Source organism: Anabrus simplex, chromosome 4 (genome assembly GCF_040414725.1).
Source record: "Anabrus simplex isolate iqAnaSimp1 chromosome 4, ASM4041472v1, whole genome shotgun sequence".
NCBI classification, from domain to species: domain Eukaryota; kingdom Metazoa; phylum Arthropoda; class Insecta; order Orthoptera; family Tettigoniidae; genus Anabrus; species Anabrus simplex.
In genome coordinates this window covers 127,105,058-127,127,782 of record NC_090268.1, presented here as the reverse complement: position 1 = coordinate 127,127,782, position 22,725 = coordinate 127,105,058, and the positions used below count along the sequence as shown (strand labels likewise).

The window sequence follows — 22,725 nt, the reverse complement described above, 5'->3', positions numbered from 1 at the left end:
CAGTAATTGGGTATTTCTAATTTCAAATTCCAATGGAGAAATATTGAACGATATGTATGTATCAGTTAGATACAGGGATTTCCAATTGATAGGGGCTCGAGGGCCATTTTTGGAACCTTAGTCATGTTCGCGGGCCGCATATTTAATAGGCCAATTTTAGTAAAATTCGGCAAATAGTACAGAAGCGCCATTATGAATTAATATGCATAGTTCAATTGAAATGAGGGTTTGATAATTTTAATTGCTTAAAACATTATTTTAAAATTGAATAAAAGACTGCCGGGCTGAATGGCCGAGACGGTTGAGGCGCTGGGATTCTGGCTTAGTCCGGTGGTATTTGAAAGTGCTCAAATACGTCGGCCTAGTGTAGGTAGATTTACTGGAACGTAAAAGAACTGCGGGACAAAATTTCGACACCTCGGCGTTTCCGGAGACCATCAATAGTAGTCAGGACGCAAAAATAATAAAATTACTACTTGAAATTTGGATTTAAATTTGTTTAAATAAAAAATCTATTGAAAACAAGTGAATATTTGAAAATAGGAACTAGTATTAAAGAATAATTAGTTCTGACTTGGGTCTATAAGGTGTATAAAAATGAATACGTTTTTGAACGAGCTATGAAATATTTTTTTTGTGACTTTTGTTCACATTATTTCTTATATGCTCTCACGAGCCGCAAGAATTGCTTCGACCGGGCGAGTTGGCCGTGCGCGTAGAGGCGCGCGGCTGTGAGCTTGCATACGGGAGATAGTAGGTTCGAATCCCACTATCGGCAGCCCTGAAGATGGTTTTCCGTGGTTTCCCATTTTCACACCAGGCAAATGCTGGGGCTGTACCTTAATTAAGGCCACGGCCGCTTCCTTCCAACTCCTAGGCCTTTCCTATCCCATCGTCGCCATAAGACCTATCTGTGTCGGTGCGACGTAAATCCCCTAGCAGAAAAAAAAAAAAGAATTGCTTCGCGGGCCACTTGCGGCCCGCGGGCCGCCATTTGAAAACCTCTGAGTTAGAATATAAACATTCACATTATTTCCTAATGTTTTATGCAATAAATTCACTACAAATACTTCATATATTTTTGTGAAAATAACAAAAAGAAATTTGTATTCTTGGATACCTATTTGGAGTGGAAAGTAACTCTCCTTCTGGTTCAACTCTTCGTCGCTTTTAGATGGTGGTTATGATGAAGACGATGATACCTTTTCTATAAAGTGGAATAACATCTTTATCAACAGCCCCACAATGATACGAGATGGAACGAAACGAAAAATAAATAAGTTTACGCAGTGACTGAATTTAAAAATCAAATGACTGTAGAAAATGATTATGAATTTAAAGTAATCGGCGGATGTAATTGGCAATGCCTTATTTTCTTATAAAATTATTTAAAAACAGATTAAAATGAACTAAAATGGAATAAGGCGCATTTGAAATAGAATTAAATATTTCTAAAACTTAAAAGTTTAAGAAATACATAAGTATACACGAATATAGACTTAAACAGAGCAAACTCAATAAACAAGCAGTTAGCAATGAAATACAAATTAAAAATAAACAGAAAATTGACTTTTAACTCGATAAAACAGGCCACTGAATCCCATAAAACGGATGAGAAGTTCTCCTGACTACTGACGGCTGAAAACGAAATGATATTTAAAGAGTGTATTTACAGACTGTATGTGCCCAATTGAAAAAGTGGCCTCAAGTTAATCTAGTTCGATATTCCATTCAAGGACATTTATTGAGCTTATCAGCCAGGCTTACCTTCGGCACTTCGGACGTCGTGGAAGGAAAGGTGAAGGGCATGAGAACCCTAGGAAGACACACAAGCTGCAGCCACTGGTGGGGAAATCTTTCCACGATGCTCCCCTTGTACCGTCAGATCGCCAGACTAGGAGAAAGGAAATCGAGGCAGAGGTGAACGCCGCCATGCGCTGTCAAGGGCAAAGGACTGGATAGGTTCACTGTTGGCTGGCCGTACGATAAGCTCAAGACCTAGGGTCAAATATTTTGTTTAAAAAATATTGTGAAGCTTTACATTTTCTTTTATACAGTCCTTTCCCTTACGATGCATCGACACAGATACTGTAGGTTGTCGTATTAGTTTTTTTGCTAGGGGCTTTACGGCGCACCGACACAGATAGGCCTTATGGCGACGATAGGATAGGAAAGGCTTAGGAGTTGGAAGGATGCGGCCGTGGTCTTAATTAAGGTACAGCCCCAGCATTTGCCGGGTGTGAAAATTGGAAACCACTGAAAACCATCTTCAGAGCTGCCGACACTGGGATTCGAACCCGCTATCTCCCGGATGCAAGTTCACAGCCGCCTCTACGCGCACGGCCAACTCGCCCGGTTGTCGTATTAGTATAGGGGGAGAAGAAATATAGCAAGTCTGTAACTTTAAGTACTTGGGAAGTACCGATCAGAGATGATATGCATTGTATGACAGAAATTAAGAAAAAAGAATTGCCATGGCAAAAGAAGGCTTTAAGAAGAAATCGAAATTACTTTGTGGGCCACTGAACAAAGATTTGAGGAAAAGACTTGCTTAGTGTTATATTTGGAGCATAGCGCTGTATGGCGCAGAGACTTGGACGTTACGAAAGGAAGATGTAAGAAGATGGGAAGCACTAGAGATGTCGGTATGAAGGAGAATAGAACAAGTGAAATGGTAAGACCGGACAAGGAATGAGGAGGTATTACGAAGAGTTGGAGAAGAACGAAGTATGTTGCAAATCATTAGAAGGAGAAACATGAACTGGGTCGGACATTGCCTGAGGAGGGACTGTTTTCTGAAAGAATGAATAGAAGGAATGGTGAAAGGCAGACGAGGGACAGGAAGAAAAATATATCAAATATTGCACAATATTAAAGGAAAGAAATATTCGGACATGAAAAACTTGGCGCAGGACAGGCAAAAGGGGAAGAGGTTCATCCCAACCTGTATGATGATGATGATGATGATGATGATGATGAGGAGGAGGAGGAGGAGGAGGAGGAGGAGGAGGAGTCCACCTCTATGATGTAGTGGTTAGTGTGATTAGCTGCCACTCCCGGAGGCCCAGGTTTGATTCCCCGCTCTGCCACGAAATTTGGAAACTGGAACGAGGACTGCAATGGTTTCCACGCAGCCTTGGTAGGTCAGCTGAGTAGAGGGGATTCGATTCCCATCTCAGCCATCCTCGAAGTGGTTTTCCGTGGTTTTCTACTTCATCCTCCGGCAAATACCAGGATGGCACCTAACTTAAAACAATGGCTACTGTCTTTCCACTACCGATTCCTTCCAATATTGCCACCCCCCACAAGTACCTTGTTCAGCATAGTAGGCGAGGCCACTTGGGCGAGGTACTGGTATTCCTCCCCAGTGGTATCCCCGACCCAATGTCTCACACTCCAGGACACTGCCCTTGAGGCGGTAGAGGTGGGATCCCTCGCTGAGTCCGAGGAGAAACTAACCCTGGACGGTAAACTGATTGAATAATAATAGACTAATACTATGGGTGCACCCAGTACCATTTTTTTACGCTTCATATATATATATAGATTATGCCACAACACAATATTTTTCACCTCAGAAGCTCATGATTATAACGGGGCCAAAAAACATCTTTTTATTCTATTGTTTCGCTTATCGTAATACGAACAAGACTGCTGGTCCGACAAATGCCCCGTCTCGGGATAGTAACCTTGTTGTTTCATGTCGTATCTGAATCGCGTCAGTGTGCACTTTGCCTGGTATATATATATATATTACAAGTTGCTATACGTCGCACGGACACAGATAGAGCTTATGGAGAGGATGGGAGAGGAAAGGGCTAGGAATGGGAAGGAAGTGGCCGTGGCCTTAATTAAGGTATAACCCTAGGATTTGCCTGGTGTAAAAATAGGAATCCACGAAAAACCATCTTTAGGACTGCCGACAGTAGGGTTCGAACCCACCATCTCCAGAATACTGGAAACTGGCCGCCTAAGATATAAACACTGCTGGTGCGAAGAAGAAAAGAAAGAAAAGGCTAGAGGCTGCGTGCGGCCGATTTAGGGTAATTCTGTAATAAGCTGTAATAGACGTCAGAAGACTAAGAAATGAGAGGAGTTTTCTGCGGGCGGACGAAAGGATGAATCACTGTAGTTGCGTCATTTTGCACATTTCTTATGATTCATAGCGTTAGCGTCAAGGGCACTCCTTTAGTGTAGTCTCCATTAAGTGTGTCAGCAGTGTCAATAACCCCCAAGGTTGGTTGGATACTCGCCAAGAAAGAAGAGTAATCTACAGATTCTACCATGCTCAAGTTAAAGCTTTTCGCAAACAGAGATGTACAGAAATAGGAATGGATTACCATGCAACATTAATAACAGGATCCTCCGTAGCTCAGGTGATAGAACACCGGCCTCTCACCGCTGAGTTCCGTGGTTCAAATCCCGGTCACTCCATGTAAGATTTGTGCTTGACACAGTGGAGGCAGGTCAGGTTTTTCTCCAGGTACTCCGGTTTTCCTCACCATCATTCATTCCAGCAACACTCTCCAGTATCACTTCATATGTCAGTCATTTACCATAGCCCCAGAGGAGTGCGATAGACTTCGGCAGCTGGCGCAGTTCCTATCCACGCCGTTAGATGGTGGCTGCACTCATTCCATTCCTGACCCGGTAGAATGACCGGAAACAGGCTGTGGATCTTCATTAACAACAATATTAATTGAAGAATGGTCTATGGTACCAGGGAGGGCAGATAGAACGGTATAAGGATATTCTTAAGTGTAATATGAAGAGCGAAATACTAACACCGACAAGTGGAAGGATGTAACGTCTGATAGGCCGATGTGACGACGTATTGTTTACCATGACCTACACAATTTTGACCGACAGCGTCTGCGGCACGAGTACAATAATAATAATAATAATAATAATAATACAATTTGCTTTACGTCACACCGACACAGATAGATCTTATAGCGACAATGGGATAGGAAAGGGCTATGAGTAGGAAGGAAGTGGCCGTGGTCTTAATTAAGGTACAGCACCAGCATTCGCCTGGTCTGAATATGAGAAACAACGGGAAACCCACTGTGGGGTTCGAACCCACTATCTCCCGAACGCGAGCCCACAGCTGCGTGACCCTAACCGCACGACCAACTCAATAATAATAATAATAATAATAATAATAATAATAATAATAATAATAATAATAATAAAATGAAATGAAATGAAATGAAATGAAATGAAATGAAATGAAATGAAATGTTGTATGGCTTTTAGTGCCGGGATATCCCAGGACGGGTTCGGCTCGCCAGATGCAGGTCTTTCTATTTGACTCCCGTAGGCGACCTGCGCGTCGTGATGAGGATGAAATGATGATGAAGACAACACATACACCCAGCCCCCGTGCCATTGGAATTAACCAATTAAGGTTAAAATCCCCGACCTGGCCGGTAATCGAACCCAGGATCCTCTGTGGCAAAGAAAATTGTAAGGAGAAATGAAAAAGAGAGAAGAAGCCCTGGAGAAGGACGCATTTTTTTGGTTGAGAAACCTGCGCCAGTGATCCAATTTATCATTTATCATCAGCTTGCTTACATTATTTAGAGCAGTTGGGAGTTGGGAGTCTTGGATCAGTTTGACCGCCAACGCCTGTTGAGTATGTAGTACTTTCAAAAGATGAAGAAGAAAGAGAATCATGTAACGCACATATTGTTCGTAATATGTTTAAACAACAAAACCTCACCAACATGTCCATTCTAACTGCTAATGGTTTTAATAAACACTAGGGTGAGTTTTTTAAATGCAGGTAGTTGTCGTATTCGAACACCCTCAGATGCCTACTACCTATGTAAGAGAATAAGACATATAGCTATATACTGTTAGTACAGTTTTATCACAGACGTGATATTCGGTTAATAATAAGCGACAAGCGCTAGATTGGATGGGATCATGGTGTCTACAGTTGCTTTATTTCCCCTTTTGACACAGATCTTAAAATAGCACTCGATATTAAATCATACTTCTTTGATAAGTCCGCCTCTGTGGTGTAGTGGTTAGTGTGATTAGCTGCCACCCCCGGAGGCCCGGGTTCGATTTCCGGCTCTGCCACGAAATTTGCAAAGTGGTACGAGGGCTGGATCGGGTCCACTCAGCCTCGGGAGGTCAAATGAGTAGAGGTGGGTTCGATTCCCACCTCAGCCATCCTGGAAGTGTCTCTCCGTGGTTTCCCACTTCTCATACAGGCAAATGCCGGTATGGTACCTAATTTAAGGCCACGGCAGCTTTCTTCCCTCTTCCTTGTCTGTACAGTATGTATGTTCAGTCTTCAGCCCTAAGGCTGGTTGGATCCTCAACAGCTCTGCCATCGGCTGTCATAGATGGCCTAGGCATCACTGAAGAGAGGTACTAGGGAAATGAGGAGTGAGGTAGTTTCCCGTTGCTTTCCTCACCGAGCCAGAAGTTGCTCTTACATATCAGTCTGCCAAGCCCACTGAAATGCATACACTAACCGATCCTATGAGCGATATTTTCACACCATTCATAGCAGGGACTGGCTGCACAAGGAATGGCATTACTAGCATCGCTCATACTTCAGTCACTTTCATATTGTCAAAGCCAAGGATAAGACAGGGACAGATCAATGAAAGTAACAAAATTGCTCTAGCCCATACCAGAAGACATAGTGCACTGTAAACACTAGGTCCTGCTAGCAAAGGCATCTTCCTTGTCTATCCCTTCCAAATTTCCCATCCCACACCAAGCTCCCTGTTCAGCATAGCAGGTGAGGCCGCCTGGGCGAGGTGCTGGTCATCCTCCCCAGTTGTATCCCACGACCCAATGTCTCACGCTCCAGGACACTGCCCTTGAGGCGGTAAGGCGGGATCCCTCGCTGAGTCCGAGGGAAAGAACCAACCCTGAAGGATAAGCAGATTAAGAAAGAAAAAAAAAACTTCTTTGATATGTATCTAAAAATGCCCCATTTCTAATAAATTGACTCTTTGAAGTAAGATGCGAGGCCGAATATATCTACCAGATCTACACCGTCAAGACGCTCCTGTGGCCTAATGGATAAGGCATCGGTCTCCTAAACCGGGGATTGTGGGTTCGAGTCCCACCAGGGGTAGTTCATTTTTACTATCTCCTCCTGTGTAGTGTAGTGGTTAGTGCGATTAGCTGCCACCCCCGTAGGCCCGGGTTCAATTCCCTGCTCTGTCATGAAATTTGAAAGGTGGTACCAAGCCTGGAACGGGGTCCACTCACTCAGCCTGGGGAGGTCAGCTGGGTAGAAGGGGTTCAATTCCCACTTCAGCCATCCTCGAAGTGTTTTTCCGTGGTTTCCCACGTCTCCAGGCAAATGCATGGATGGTACCTAAATTAAGGCCAAGGCCCCTTTATTTCCACTTCTCTGCCTATCCCTTCCAATTTACCAATCCCGCACAAGGTCCCTGTTCAGAATAGTAGGCGAGTCCGCCTGGGCGAGATACTGGTCCTCCCTCCAGCTGTATCCCCGACCAAATGTCTCACGCTCCAGAATAACCGACCCTGGAGGGTAAACGGATTTTATAAATAGGGGTAGTTGTTTTGGCTCCCATAGCTACACTTCATGTTCGTATTGCCTTCCGCATCTGAAACGGTGTTCTTACTTCAGTGGTTGTATTGGCTCCCTGAGCTTTTTCTAATCGACTCGATATTTATGTAACGTCTTTTATTTGTTCCAGGTGTAACTGTCTTCCACCATGTAGTTTATGTGCTGTGATACAAATAAAGAATTATTGGTGATATCAAATTCAGCTTTCATAAAATATTTGCAAATAGAGTGGCCAGGTGGAAGTGTACTAGATGAAGCTGCAAAGCATTTGTAAAGTTGGTGGATAGTTGTGGATGAAAATCTAATTCACAACGACGAAAACGAAGACAACACGTTGATGATGATGATGATGATGATGATGATGATGCTTGTTGTTTAGAGGGCCTAACATCTAGGTCATCGGCCCCTATGGTACGAAATGAGACGAAATGGAATTGCAATTTAAAAATTCATCCACTGACCCGAATTCAAAACGTGATAATGAGGAATGAATTGATGAATATGAATTTAAAACAACCAGTAGATAAGACGCGCAATGCCCAGAAACAATATTACTGACCAAGGAACTGCTTCCAAAGCCCAATCCTGAATCGATGTTGCTTGTATGAATGGGTCAGTATCTACGTCAACGATCCCGCATAATGGCACTTATCGCTAGTAAAAGACAACCATGATATTTCTCAAGCTGCGGTACTAGTCAAAGATAGCGTAAACTCACGGTGTTCCAAACATTATGGTAATACTCACAAGTATTGTACGTCGTAAAGGTAACGCATACCTATGGTGTTTCGCACACAATGGCGCCACTTATAGCCAACGCAAACCGATGAGGTTCCTCACCTAGGTGTAATAATCACGGGCGCCGGCATTCCCGTGGTGTTCCTCACATAGTGGGTACTAATCACTGGCAACGCAGACCCACGGTGTCGCTCATATAGTGGTACAACTCACAGACAACGCCCAGACCCGTGGTGTTGCTCACATGGGTACAACTCACGGGTAGTGGAAACCCACACTGAACCCCGCTTGAGTGCTACGAATCACAAAACGATTCAGTACCTAGCAGAGTGGTATTACTCGCAAGTAAAGGCGACCCATGCTATTCCCCGCGTGATGGTACGAATCAAGAGTAGTTTCATGGTTCTAATTCAATCATCCCTTGGTCGCCCCTTTTAGTCGCCTCTCACGACAGGCAGGGGATACCGTGGGTGTATTATTCGTCTGCCTCCCCCACCCACAGGAGTTGTGTGTTTAGTCCGCGAAAGGTATTTTATTTCCCTCAAGTCCACCGGCAAGCCGGTTAGGACCCCCCTATCCGTCACCTGGGACGCGCCACGTTGGAGTATCACCTCTCCCCTCACGTTACTTCGGCAAAAAATATAGCAATTCACTGAAACGGAAGGCGAAAATAGCCATCACCGAAGGGCCAGCAAAAATGGCAAGGCACGAAGTAATGAAGAGTGAAGAATTAGAGGTTATGACTTCGCATGATGTCTACAGAATACGAAAAAATATAAAAGCTGAAAAGTGGAGAAAAATTCCAAAGTTACCGAAAACCTTGGGGCACCTGCATGAAAGTGTTCATGAGTATGAATTTGTTCGGTCTAGTGTTCGAGTGATTACTCATGTCGCATGAGGCCTTGCTCTTCCCACACTTCACAAAATTGTACTTCAATAAGTGCAAAGGGAAGGCCTATAAAATGTACATTTCAGAACTAACTGATTCACTACCCTAATTACAATGTAGAAAATACATAAACATAGGACGCTGTGGTCCTTGTTGTAGCACACTGCAAAATCAACCTCAACACATCTACCCCCGCTAGTACAGTTTCCTCACTCACCCACGCCGGTGAGTAGCGTCACCTAGCCTCCCCTTCCACGGACGATGAGGCATAATCCCTGTCTGATGAGTGATGCCCTCTGGTGAAGCTTCATAACATATAGGGCCTACCTGGCGTTCAACAGAATTATTAACAACGTATATTGGAGAAAATGTTATTTTCTATAACGACGCAGTAAAGAACATACTGATTTTTACGTGTGGTGAAAACCGGGAAACTTTAAAGAATGTCATTACTGTGTCCAAAGATTGAAGTTTTAAAAATTGTCCGAAACAGTTTTGTCAAATATCTGTATGTATTAAACTTAAATGATTTTACGTTCCTCTGCTCTTCAGCCTTCTTTCAGACAGAACAAAAAAATCCACAGCGACAAGAATACTGAAACAGCCTTCTCAGTACACATCGTCTGTATGCGTAGTCTTTGCAAATTTCGAGAAAGCAATACGTACAGCTGTCCGTTCTTCTTGGCCCATGACAGAAGTTAGAGGATGCAGATTCCATTTGGCTAAGGCATGGCAGAGAAAAATTCAGACGTCGGCTTGTCTAACGATTTTAAGAACACTGAGTCGGAGATCGTTCGCCTCTGCGGTGTAGTGGTTAGCGTGATTAGCTGCCACACTCGGAGGTCCGGGTTCTATTCCCGGCTCTGCCACGAAATTTGCAAAGTGGTACGAGGGCTGTAATGGTGTCCACTCAGACTCTGGAGGTCAACTGAGTACAGGTGAGTTCGATCCCCACCTCAGCCATCCTGGAAGTGGTTTTCCACTTCTCTTCCAGGCAAATGCCTGGATGGTACCTAACTGAAGGCCACGGTCGCTTCCTTCCCTCTTCCTTGTCTTTCCCCGTCCAATCATCCCAACCCCTCGCAGGGCCCCTGTTCAGCATAGCAGGTGAGGTCGCCTGAGAAAGGTATTTGTCATCCTCCCCAGTTGTATCCTCCGACCCAGAGTCTGAAACTCTAGGGCACTGCCCTTCAGGCGGTAGAGGTGGGATCCCTCGCTGAGTCCGAGGGAAAAAACCGACGCTGGAGGGTAAACAGATCAAGAAGAAGAAGATCCTGAGATCGGCAAACATTTGAAACTTTTCTTTGCTCTACCACTGCTGCCTTCGCCACAGGTTGAAGACTGCTTCTTTAACGACTTGATGTGTATGAAGCCAATACACAAGAGGGTGGATGAATTTTTTGACTGTGTATGCGATACTTAGAATCTGACTTTCCTCCTGAAATGTGGGCTAATTTTGGTAATACAAGAGACCGGACTACAAACTGCTGCGAATGGTTCCATGTAAAAATTCAACCAGGAATTTAATGCTGCCCATTCTAATATATATCATTTCATGGAGGTATTGAAGGGAATTCAAAGGATACATACCTGAAGCTTCGAAGCAATAAAAGAAAATCAAAGAAACGGAACACAGTTGATACAATGATTCAGACGGCCGTGAATAACCACCAGCACGGACCTATCACTAACTGCACTACATGAAAAAGTTCGGCTACAAATTTTCCAGTACATGTCTATAACATGGATGTAATTTACTTGCGTTAACAACATTTTCAACCATTCCGATCTTTTAGGATTGTCGTCCTAAGCCTGCTAAATGGGAAGGAAAATGATGTTAACCCAGCAGGAGCCGTAGCGACCAGTCCCAATCAAAAACCAAACAGCAAATCTACGTATAGTAATCGCCGCGTAAGGAAATACCCCAGAAAGTAAATATCGCCGCCCGATGCTCTTCTTTTCTCTTTTTTGTAATGGCTGGTCACTGCTGCCAACCTGCCTGGTTACATATTAAAATCACCAGACATAACCATAACAAACTAACCTCAATGTAAACACCGATAATGAATGTGTCCCTATCCTAGTAAATGCTAAAAGTTAAGATGAAATAAATCAAGATATTCATAATTAAGTCGGTTTCCACGCTCAATGAGGAATTAAGGAAATAAACACACTTTCTCACTCAAATTAATGTTACATGTATCTGTTTTTATTTTGATATACAGTAGGCGTACTAACCATATTCTTGAAAAGAGGGGCGTGTTAAACGATACAATTTATTTAATAAATCTTTGCAGTGTGATTTTCGAAAGTTCCAGACATCCAGTGATTTCCCTTTCTTTTGCGCGAACATTTCCTTCTCTCTTCAATACCGGTAACCAGTAAGGAGAGAGATTACTGGGCATATTTTCAGCCTGCAGGCTGGTTATATCTTCAAGCTTACCAGGAAACATATAGGAATACTAATGTGCCAAGCTCCGTGAACGGAAATTAGGTCAGCTTTCAAGTTCACTACGGATTTGAAAATAATAATGTAATAAGTTCTACTGCCAAAAAATTTCGTCCCGCAAGAGTTATTTCATGTACCGGTAGATCTAGACATGACACTGGCGTATTTGAGCACTTTCAAATACCGCCTAACTCGAATCCGCCAACCTGAGCTAGTCATACATTCTCTCCTTCACTTGCTTAAATTAATTTTTAAAAATCCTGCCTTTATTCTGATGTACGCATTACTATAACTGCATTCTTAAAGGAAGGGGGGTCGTCGCCATAAGACCTATCTGTGTCGGAGCGACGTAAAGCAACTAGCAAAAAAAAAAAAGGAAGTGGGGGAGGGAATATAGATTGTATAATTCATTGCGATTTCTGCAAGTTCAAGGACTTACCACATAAGACATATCTGCCCTTCCTTTTAATAATAATGCTAACAGCTTTACATCCCACTAAGTACTTTTACGGCATTTGGCATTTGAAAAATATTTTCATCTTACAAGTTGGTGTATCTCAAGCTTACAACATTACAGAAACCAATGTACAGGAGCACTATGAGTCAAACAACATTACCAGATTTTTACATATACATTGCCTTAAATCACATGAAGACAGGTTGTGAGGCATGAATGGGATAGGAAAGAGGGCTAAGATTTCAAACGTTTAAAATGTACATAAGCGTACAGACACAGCACTAGCCTGAAATGAAAATGAAGGGCGAAAAAAAACTTCAGACCTGCCGAGTGTGGGGTTCAAATCCATCACCATCTCCTGATACCAAGCTCACAGCAATGTGATCAAACTGCACAGCCAGTTTACTCAGTTTCCTATGACGCGTAATAGGCCTACCACATGGGCAACCCACTTACCTGTATATGGATCTTCAGTTCTTCAATTATACATGTATGCAAAAACATTATGCACCTTAGTAAAAGGTACTTCCCTAGTTGGTTCTCTGATTGGTGCACGTATAACAAATATGTTTGGGAAGAAATACTTTTATTTTATATTTATTTATATCATAAAGAAGTAATGTTGTCATAGCAAAAAGAATATGCAACGAAAAAATGAATCCAAAGAGATAAACATTATTTACTGTATTAAATATTAGTTTATTTACATGTTAAACGATATGTAGCAGTAATAATAATAACAACAAACATGTGCAATATGGAAAAAGGAAATAAATACAAGTAAATATAAATATAATTGACAACATTTAGAGCCATTCCATGGTCACTGAATTACAAAGCAGGGGTATGAATAAACAAACATACTAAACATGAATACTAATATTTAAAAAGCAAAAAGCAAAGTCATCTCCGTACAAACCATGAAAGCCATTGGAAGGGTGGAAGGTGAAGGCTTCCACTATCCATAACGTTGGCACTTGGTGGAGTGGTGTGGTTAGCTCTACGCATGCCGCCCTTGCCCCCCAGTAGTTAACCTGGTACTCGTTTATCATACACAAAACATTCCTTCCAAATTACGTTAAACCCCTGTCACTCATTATTATTATTATTATTATTATTATTATTATTATTATTATTATTATTATTATTAAATTGCAAATGGGAAATATCCCGGTGGCAACGGTCACTTACAGTAATGTAATAATAAAGTAAAGTTAACATAATTACCCAACAACAACAAACAAAAAACAAACAAACAAGCGAAGAACAAGAGTACAAGAAGCAGATATATGGAAGGAAAATATTGCAAGCATTACTGCTAGTTTAATATTCTAAATCGAGCAACATCATATACAAATTCTCACACAACTTAAGTATTTATAATGCTTAACAATATGGCTTACAATATTATAGGTTGACCTTACTACTAGCTTACCATTATAATTTATAATAAAGTGAAGTTAAACCGTAATTACCCTACAACAACAACATTACAACAAGCAAGAAATACTAGTAATTTAACTTTCTAAATCCAGTGTCATTATATACATATTCGCACACAACTTAAGTATTTCCAGTACTTAACACTACAAATTACAATACTACAGACTGAACTTGCTACTAGCTTAACACTACAAGTGATGATAAAGTTAAAACCTACTACCCAACAACTACAACAACTCAAGTATCGGTACAAAAAGGAATTCCATAAAAAATATTACAAGAAATACTGCCAGTCGTTTTAAATCCAGCATCATGTACAGTTTCACACACAATTTAATTATTTCCAATACTTGACACTATGGCTTACAAAACTATAGATTGAGCTTACTACTAGCTTAACGTTACAAGTGATAAAAAATAAAGTTAAAAACATTGTTAATTAACCAAGAACAACAACAATTACAAAAACATGAGTACAGCAAGCAATTTCCTGGAAAGAGAATACCACAAGTAAAAACCTCCCAGTTTCACAATCGAATCCAAGCAGAAAATCACAAATTCAGTGCCCATAATTTACAACTTTTACTTTTCACTTTACACAAACACTAATGGTCTTCTTAAATGACTTGATACCAGAAGGGAATCTATCAAAGACTGATGCAGGTAATTTATTCCAATCCCTTACGATCCTGTTGACGAAGGAAAACTTGCCCACACCCGTATGCTGGTTTTTATGCTTATGATAATTTCTCGATAAGTATGAGGGAGGTTCCAAATTATTCCTAATACAACTCCAAGCAGCCCTTTCCGTATAGCTCTTATAAAGACCACACAGGCGAGCTCTAGTTCTTCTAGATTCAAGACTTTCCCAATTAATGGTATTCCTCCTATTCCCAGTTACGAAACGCATCGCTCTTCTTTGAACTTTCTCTAGGGAATTTATTAAACCCATCCTGTACGCATCCCAGCATGCAGATCCATATTCGAGAATGGGCCTTACGAAGCATTTATAAGGTTTATTTAAACCTACTAGGGTGGTGAACACATAAATAAGAATTCCAATGAAAGTATTTTCCTTCTGGACCTTCATGTCAGATTTTTTTAAACAAATTTTTTTCACTATAATATGATTCATCTATAGAGCGAAACCGCTATGCAGTGTGCGTCTCATAACTATCGAGATGGAATTGGTAATATACTATGTATCTGTAGAGCCTATATACAAGACTTTTTACAATTACCTCTAAAGTGACATTTCAGCTGTGTGACAACGCTAAAAAGACTATGGACTTTGAGATTGGCATTCCTGAAGAGGGTTTTCTGCACTTTCCCATTTTCACACATTGATTCAAGAGTCTGTATTGGCTTGTGACAAAACCACAGTATTCTTCCGAAAACCACTGATAGGGACAGGTTTGGTTGTGATCCACCGAAAACAAATTATAATGACCGGTTAGGTTGTGATCCACCGAAAACCACTGATTGTCACAGGGTTAGGTTAGGTTCGACAGGAATTGTACTCGAGCGACTGTTGTCATTGAAAGCACTGCCGTGACGACTGAAGGCAATAAACATAAAACTGAATCCATTGATCTACAAAGTTTTCATTCAGTAGATACGCTAGGAACTGGCGAACCAACACCGTACCGGTACATACAAAGTTTACAGGAATCAACAAAACAGGATATTAATTCGTGGTACTCACTGTTCTTTAAAGAGAAGAAATATCCAGTCAACAATAGCTGCAGTGAATGTGGTTTTTCACTATTATTGTCCGGCAAATGGTTAGCGTGCTGGCCTTTGGTCACAGGATGCGGGTTCGATTCCCGACAGGGTCACGAATTTGAACCACCGTTGGTTAATATCTCTGGCACGGGGGCTGGGTGTATGTCGTCTTCATCAACATTTCACTATTATTGTGTAAAATAGAAACTTACTAGTTTTGACAAGTACAGTATGTTCAACAGCGACTCATGAATGATGACGGGCAGGATGTCCAACCTCACTAATCTATGTTGACGATGTATTTCATGGCTGCCTCTGTGGATCAGTGGTAGAGTGAGGCCTCCGGATCCTAAGATAGCGGGTTCAAACCCGGCAGAGGTAGTCGGATTTTTGAAGGGCGGAAAAAAGTCCATTCGACACTCCATGCCGTACGATATCGGCATGTAAAAGATCTCTGGCGACACATTTGGTGTTTACCTGACAAAATTAAATAAATCTCAGCCAGAGACGCCCAAGAAAGTTTCGGTATACTCGGTCTGCCATCTAGTGGGCCTAGAATAATATGGAACGTCAAAATTGACGAGCAGACAGCCAGATGGCGTCAACTTGAAATGTCTACACACGGTAACTGAGGCCATATGATGATTATTATTATTATTATTATTATTATTATTATTATTATTATTATTATTATTATGGTAAAGACGAATTACTTTGCAATGCTATCTGTCTTAATGGTAATGTACTATGTACCTGTACTGATGTTGGCTACTGAGTGAATGATTCGAAGCAGTGTATCGATTCATTCAAGTGTCCGAGTGAATCGATTCACAGGAACGGCAAGCTCACGGCACACAAATCATGCACAATCACGGCTCAGTGAGCCACATGACACACACGGCTCCTTATCGGCACAATGGACACTGGCGGGGAGCCGAGCTTCCGTTGCAGCGAGACACAGTGAATCATGGCACACTGAAAGAATCGTACGTAGTCACGGATCAGTGAGACACGACACAACACACACACGGCTCATTATCGGTACACTGGACATTGGCGGGGATCCAAACTTCCTCTGAAGCAATACATACAGTCATGGTACACTGGAAAAATCATATGCTACAATGGACTCTCGAGATCAGCTCATTTGAAAATAATACCCACTCGCATTCACTGTCCTCTTCTTACAGGGAGTTTTAAATAATAGATGGATTTATTTGCAGTGTTAAAAAGATAGTCAGAACATAATTCCAAAGTACCTAGCTTGTAAGTAGGTAGGCAATTAGGTTATTCTAATTACCGTATTAGTTTAATCAATCAGTATTTTTATAACTAGTTGACGTTCGACAATTACTTAAACTCAGCTCTCTAGCCTCCACGCCTGTCTGAATGGCTCAGACGGATGAGGTGCTGGCCTTCTGAACCCAACTTGGCAGGGCCGAGCTCAGTGCGATGGCATTTGAAGGTGCTCAGCCTCGTGTCAGTAGATTTACTGGCACATAAAAGAGCTCCTGCAGGACTAAATTCCAGCACGTCGACATCTCAAAAAAAACCATAAAAGTTGTTAGTGGGACATAAAGCCAATAACATTATTATTTAGCCTACCCTATGACTATGAGTTATGCTCATGACCACTCGAAATTGTCTCAGTTTGTATGTTGCATCATTGCACAATGCTTCAATAATCGAATCACCAGGTTGCCGGTATACGTCGACAGTGAGTATGTAAGTAGACTGATGCAATCGCTTAAGTAAATGATGTTTAATCAGAAAACCAGTGGGCTACTGTCCATCTCGCGTAGCCTATACAAAATATGACGATTTAAAAAAAGCCTCTGCTGATAGAAAAAGACATTTTCAAAGATGACCCAGTTAGTTGGCCGACTCGACAATCTTCTTCTCAGTGTGTTTCACTTCATTTCTCCACATCTCTGCTGTCACCTGTAGGATATATTGAAGTATCACAACCTGACAAGTATATTATGAACTCCACTTGCCTATATCCAATAAATAACATTTCCACTTGGCCTACCTGATCAAGAGATTCTTTCCACACAGCTGTAGCTCTGTCCAATCCATGACCAGGTCTTGAAGCCACTGTTTTGTTATAATACTGTTTTGCCACAGACCATGCAAATTCGATGGCATTGAAAAATGAGTGGTATGGAGGAAATCGTAGGACAGTATGGCCTTCACTGTGCAGCATCTCGTCAACAATGTACCTGGATTTAAAGAAACAGAGAAATATTGTTATGCATACATGAAAGTCGACAACATGAATGTAAACAACATTATCTAAACTTATGTTTAGGTGCTTCTGTACCTCTTTAAGTGACTTCGATTCATATTACACAACCTTTGCAGCTCATCTTTTGTAGCATAATCTTGATTTCTCTTCAAGTTTGTAGCATCAAATCAGCACCTGTAAGAATTTTAAGTTTTAGTATGAAGTTATTTCTTCTAAAAAAAAGTATTCCCTAAAAATATGAGATCACCCCTCTTCAAGGATAGGCCTATTAATTGATAAAAAATGTGATTTCTGTTGAATGATACAACAAGATGTCTGATTTTAAGTGAAACCAACTACTGTGTAGCAAAGTCACCTGATGATGAAGTCAATGAATTACTACTTACACTACTTTATCCTAACATCTCTCATGAATGTATTTCCATTAGTAGGCCTATATCTGCATTAGAAGTCCACGATCACTTGCATTAAAGATATAAGTATAAACACCCATTTCAATACCTTAGAACAAATGTAATTGCTGCGAACACTGAACCTATATCAGGCAGTAAGAAATAAGAAGCTTGGAAGATGTTCAACAGTCAGGTATCAAGCACCGATTCAGGTGGAGATTGTCGAATGCAGAATAAACATAATAAATAGGCCTGCAATACAAGTAATTTACTGATACAAATATCCAGTAATATTATATGAAAATACACTGGGGAAGTTTTGATTGAAGTACCTCTCTAAGGTTAATCATTGGCCTAAAGTGAATACCTGCAAGTCTTTTTAATAACCAAGAGATCCCTTGACAGTGGAGAAGTCAAAATCAAAAACCACGTACAGTTATAATGCCACTACCGATCTCGTACCAGTCAATTTCAATCAATCGGGCACCACTGATCTGCACTTAGATCAGTCGCCCAGGTGGAAGATGTAGTTTCAGGGATAGGCCTAGTCTTTTCTGCAATAACTGCAAAGAATTTGGAAATTTATTGAAATCTCCCTTGGTAAATTAATCCCTAACTCCCTTCTTAAAAAAACAAAAACAAATATTTGCCCCACTTTTCATCCTCAACTTTATAATTGTACTATGATCTTACCTACTTTTAAAATACCACTGAAACGTATTCGTCTACCAATGTCATTCCACACCACCTCTCCACCGACAGCTCGGAACACACCACTTAGTCTAGCCACTCGTCTCCTTTCACCCAAGTCTTCCCAGCCCAAACTCGACAAAATTTTTGTAACGCTACTCTTTTGTCAGAAATCACCCACAACAAATCGTGCTTCTTTCTTTTGAACTTTTCCAGTTCTCAAATCAAGGAATACTAGTGAGGGTCTCATACACAGGAACTGTACTCAAGTTGGGGTTTTACCAGAGACTTACGTGTCCTCCCCCTTTACATCCGTACTACAAACCCTAAATACCCTCATAACTATGAAAAGAGAGATCACCTCACTATAATAAAATGAAGTAAAATAAAATAAGAACATACCAGGTACAAAGCCATCTTTCTTTCCAGCAAGAACAATAACCAGTCTTCCTCCCTCAGACACAGGTCGACGAATTACTCCTTGAACATCATGTCCAGATTTGTGTGGTTTATTCCATGAAAGAGAAATGCACATTTGAAACCAAAGACACCTGATGAAGATAAATTATTCTAAGATTTTTAAATAAAATATAATATATAACATATATATTCACCACTACATCAATGCTTTACTTCTCGCAGCCCAGCACTCGCTACATTCAGCTGCGCGCGGAACGACTGTCGTTTGTTTACACGCTCGCGGCCTTCTCGGGAAGGATGTTGTGAAGCTATGCTCAGAGCTGCCAACCTCTGTACGGAGGAACTAATGAGTGAGGTGCTTCGATAGCTGGTGGCAAGACGATTAGTCTGGACGGTTAGGATTCTTGCCGTGGACAAGACGATTGGTCTGGACGGTTAGGATTCTTGCCGTGGACAAGACAATTGGTCTGGACGGTTAGAAGCCGCGAAGCGGCCTTAGGCCCCTAGTTTCATGTGGAAACACGATTGGTCTGGAGGGTTAGGATTCTTGCCGTGGACAAGACGATTGGTCTGGACGGTTAGGATTCTTGCCGTGGACAAGGCCATTGGTCTGGACGGTTAGAAGCCGCGAAGCGGCCCTACGCCTCTAGTTTCATGTGGAAACACGATTGGTCTGGACTGGTTCTTGCCGTGCGGACGGTTAGGATAAGACCTGGACAAAACCATTGGTCCGGACGGTTAAAGCCGCATTGTAATTTTACATGGTGGTTTTTTGTTTGTGCTTTTATTCAGCCGGGGTTGGTAACGCAATGTATTTATCAGCATTGATGGCAATGACGTCACATTCCGTTCACCATGACCAATGAGAATGCAAGAAACTACTTGAGCCATGGACGATGGCGGCTACTGCTCTTTATTAGGTTATAAAAGTAAATATATTTCTCGGGGCGGGCTGGTGGGTTCCTAGATATGGCAATGAACACATCTCTCCTCTAAAAGGAATTCCAAGTAAGATTTACATTATTTTCACTTCCCTATAATGTTATAAACGTTGGGCTGCGGGAAGTAAAGTTTTACCCACCACTACCCTGTAAGAATACACACACAGAAATATATTACATACACATACACCGTACGTCAACAGGAATACACAAAGGTTAAGTCTACAAACCGTATCGAAGTCGACACAAGACATGGTATAGGCCTACATGATTAGGTTAGGTTAGGTTAGGTTCAGAATGAAATACTGCTCCATTTGAACTGATTGTCATTATGTCAGAAACTTATCATAGAAACAAGATAAAAACGAACACTTACCCCAGTTAATAATGAAACTCTTGCCATTAGCTTCGTATCACTGCGACTGATACCTTCTTCGTCGTAGTTCGTGTTTCAATTGCTCGTAGCAATGTACAAGCATTTCTTGACCTGATGTTTGTAAAGGACGTAATGCTTTCCTTTTCGGAGGAGTTCTTGCAGATTTTTCTTCCTTCTTAGACATCCCAATCGAATTCTGTTCGTATAAGTATGGGACGAAATAGGAACGTAATTAATAAAATGTTGTGCTCATCATTTCACACAAACTATGTTATTAAATGCATTATCCGAACATGCCACAATTCTACTTACCTGGTATTAGCCAAATAGATTTACAATCTCACAGAAAAAGAAAATATTCTTTAAATATTCTCGCAAATGTATCATTAGTGACTTTAATACCAATGCGGTGGCAACACGCAATTCACGCTAGAACAGTGATTGAACGTTGCCAACGTGCCAGATTAACGGTAAATGTAAGACGTCGTATCGGCAAGTAGGGTCCCTAAACTGTATGGTTACCGACACTGAAAAAGACACAACAGCAAGAAAAGTTACTATAAATCTTTTTTTTTTTTCCTAGGGGCTTTACGTCGCACCGACACAGATAGGTCTTATGGCGACGATGGGATAGGAAAGGCCTAGGAGTTGGAAGGAAGCGGCCGTGGCCTTAATTAAGGTACAGCCCCAGCATTTGCCTGGTGTGAAAATGGGAAACCACGGAAAACCATCTTCAGGGCTGCCGATAGTGGGATTCGAACCTACTATCTCCCGGATGCAAGCTCACAGCCGCGCGCCTCTACGCGCACGGCCAACTCGCCCGGTTTACTATAAATCAATACTTTAATATTACAGGGGAGAAAGGGTAAGGTTGCACCCTTAGGGTACGTCCTCACACGGGGACGACTATAGTTAATGGGAGCCGAAAGTGCCCCACCAAAGAAATAAATAAAAATGAACTGTTAGTAACTGTTAGTAAGAGTGTTTCTATGTTGTCCAGCTAGAGTTACATAATGCTTCAGCTCTTTCACCCCTTCTGGGTGGGGGTGGTAGAATAACAGCCACGGTATCCCCTGCCCGTTGTAAGAGGCGACGAAGAGGGGCCCCAGGGGTTCTCAACTTGGAAGCGTGGGATTTTGACCACGGGGCCCTTCCCTGAGTCCTGGCACTGCTTCCACCTACTTTCGCCAGGCTCCTCACTTTCATCTATCCTATGCGACCTCCCTTGGTCAACTGTTGTTCTTTTTCTACCCCGACGGTATAAGGTTCCGAGGCCTAGCGAGTCTGTCATCTTCACGTCCTTCGTGGCCATTTTCTTCTTGTGGCCGATACCTTCATTTTTCGAAGAGTCGGATCCATTCCATTATTCCATCTGATTAGTGTTATATAGAGGATGGTTGCCTAGTACTTCCTCTTAATACAATAATCACCACCACCTTCAGCTGTTTTAAAATTATCAGTTCGTGAAATGTATCATTATGTCTAACAGATCACAGACGTTAGGGAGCCCCTGTGGCCTAATGGATAAGGCATCGGTCTCCTAAACCGGGGATTGTGGGTTCGAGTCCCACCAGGGGTACAATAATTTTACTTCCTAAAATTGACCCTACTTGTGGCCTTGGCGGCAAAGCAAGTGTATTTCTATGTTGTCTATCAAATTGGAGACATTAGGATAGGGCATCGGTCTCCTAAACCGGGGATTGTGGGTTCGAGTCCAACCAAGGGTAGGATACATTAACTTTCTAAAAATGCATCTACTAGTGTAGTTCTATATTGCCTACCAAATCTGAGACGATAGGAAGCCCCTGTGGCCTAATGGATAAGGCATCGGTCTCCTAAACCGGGGATTGTGGGTTCGAGTCCCACCAGGGGTAGGATAATGTTACTTTCTAAAAATGAACCTACTTGCGGCCTAGACGACAGAGCAAGCGTGTTTCTAGGTTCTCTTGCTAGACTTAGATAATCTACATCTGTTTTCAAGTGATCAGGTTGTGACATAATCTACATCTATTTTCAGTTGATCAGGTTGTGAAATTTGTTATTATATCTACCAGATCTGAGAATTCACGAAGCTCCTGTGGCGTAATGGATAAGGCATCGGTCTCCTAAACTGGAGATTGTGGGTTTGAGTTCCGCCAGGGGTAGGGTGATATTATTATTGCTTCCTTGATTTTAAGGCTGGCAATGTATCATCAAAGTTTATAACAACATATACCACGAACCTGCTACGCAGGCGTAGCAGGGGGAGAGGTGATACTCCCACGTGGCGCGTCCCAGGTGGCGGATAGGGGGGTCATAACCGGCTTGCCGGCGGACTTGAGGGAAATAAAATACCTCTCGCGGACCAAACACACACCCCCTGTGGGTGGGGGAGGCAGACGCATAAT

At 41.9% G+C, this 22,725-nt stretch overlaps 3 non-coding genes across 3 annotated transcripts; all 3 read left to right on the top strand.

Moving 5' to 3' along the window:
* The first annotated feature begins 7,032 nt into the window (after positions 1-7,032).
* TRNAR-CCU (transfer RNA arginine (anticodon CCU)) lies at positions 7,033-7,105 on the top strand. The gene has a single exon. It is a non-coding gene; the product is annotated as a tRNA-Arg (tRNA).
* Positions 7,106-21,844: 14,739 nt separating this feature from the next.
* Positions 21,845-21,917, top strand: TRNAR-CCU (transfer RNA arginine (anticodon CCU)). Its single transcript has one exon. It is a non-coding gene; the product is annotated as a tRNA-Arg (tRNA).
* A 222-nt stretch (positions 21,918-22,139) lies between these two features.
* On the top strand, positions 22,140-22,212 carry TRNAR-CCU (transfer RNA arginine (anticodon CCU)). Its single transcript has one exon. It is a non-coding gene; the product is annotated as a tRNA-Arg (tRNA).
* The last annotated feature ends 513 nt before the right edge of the window (positions 22,213-22,725 follow it).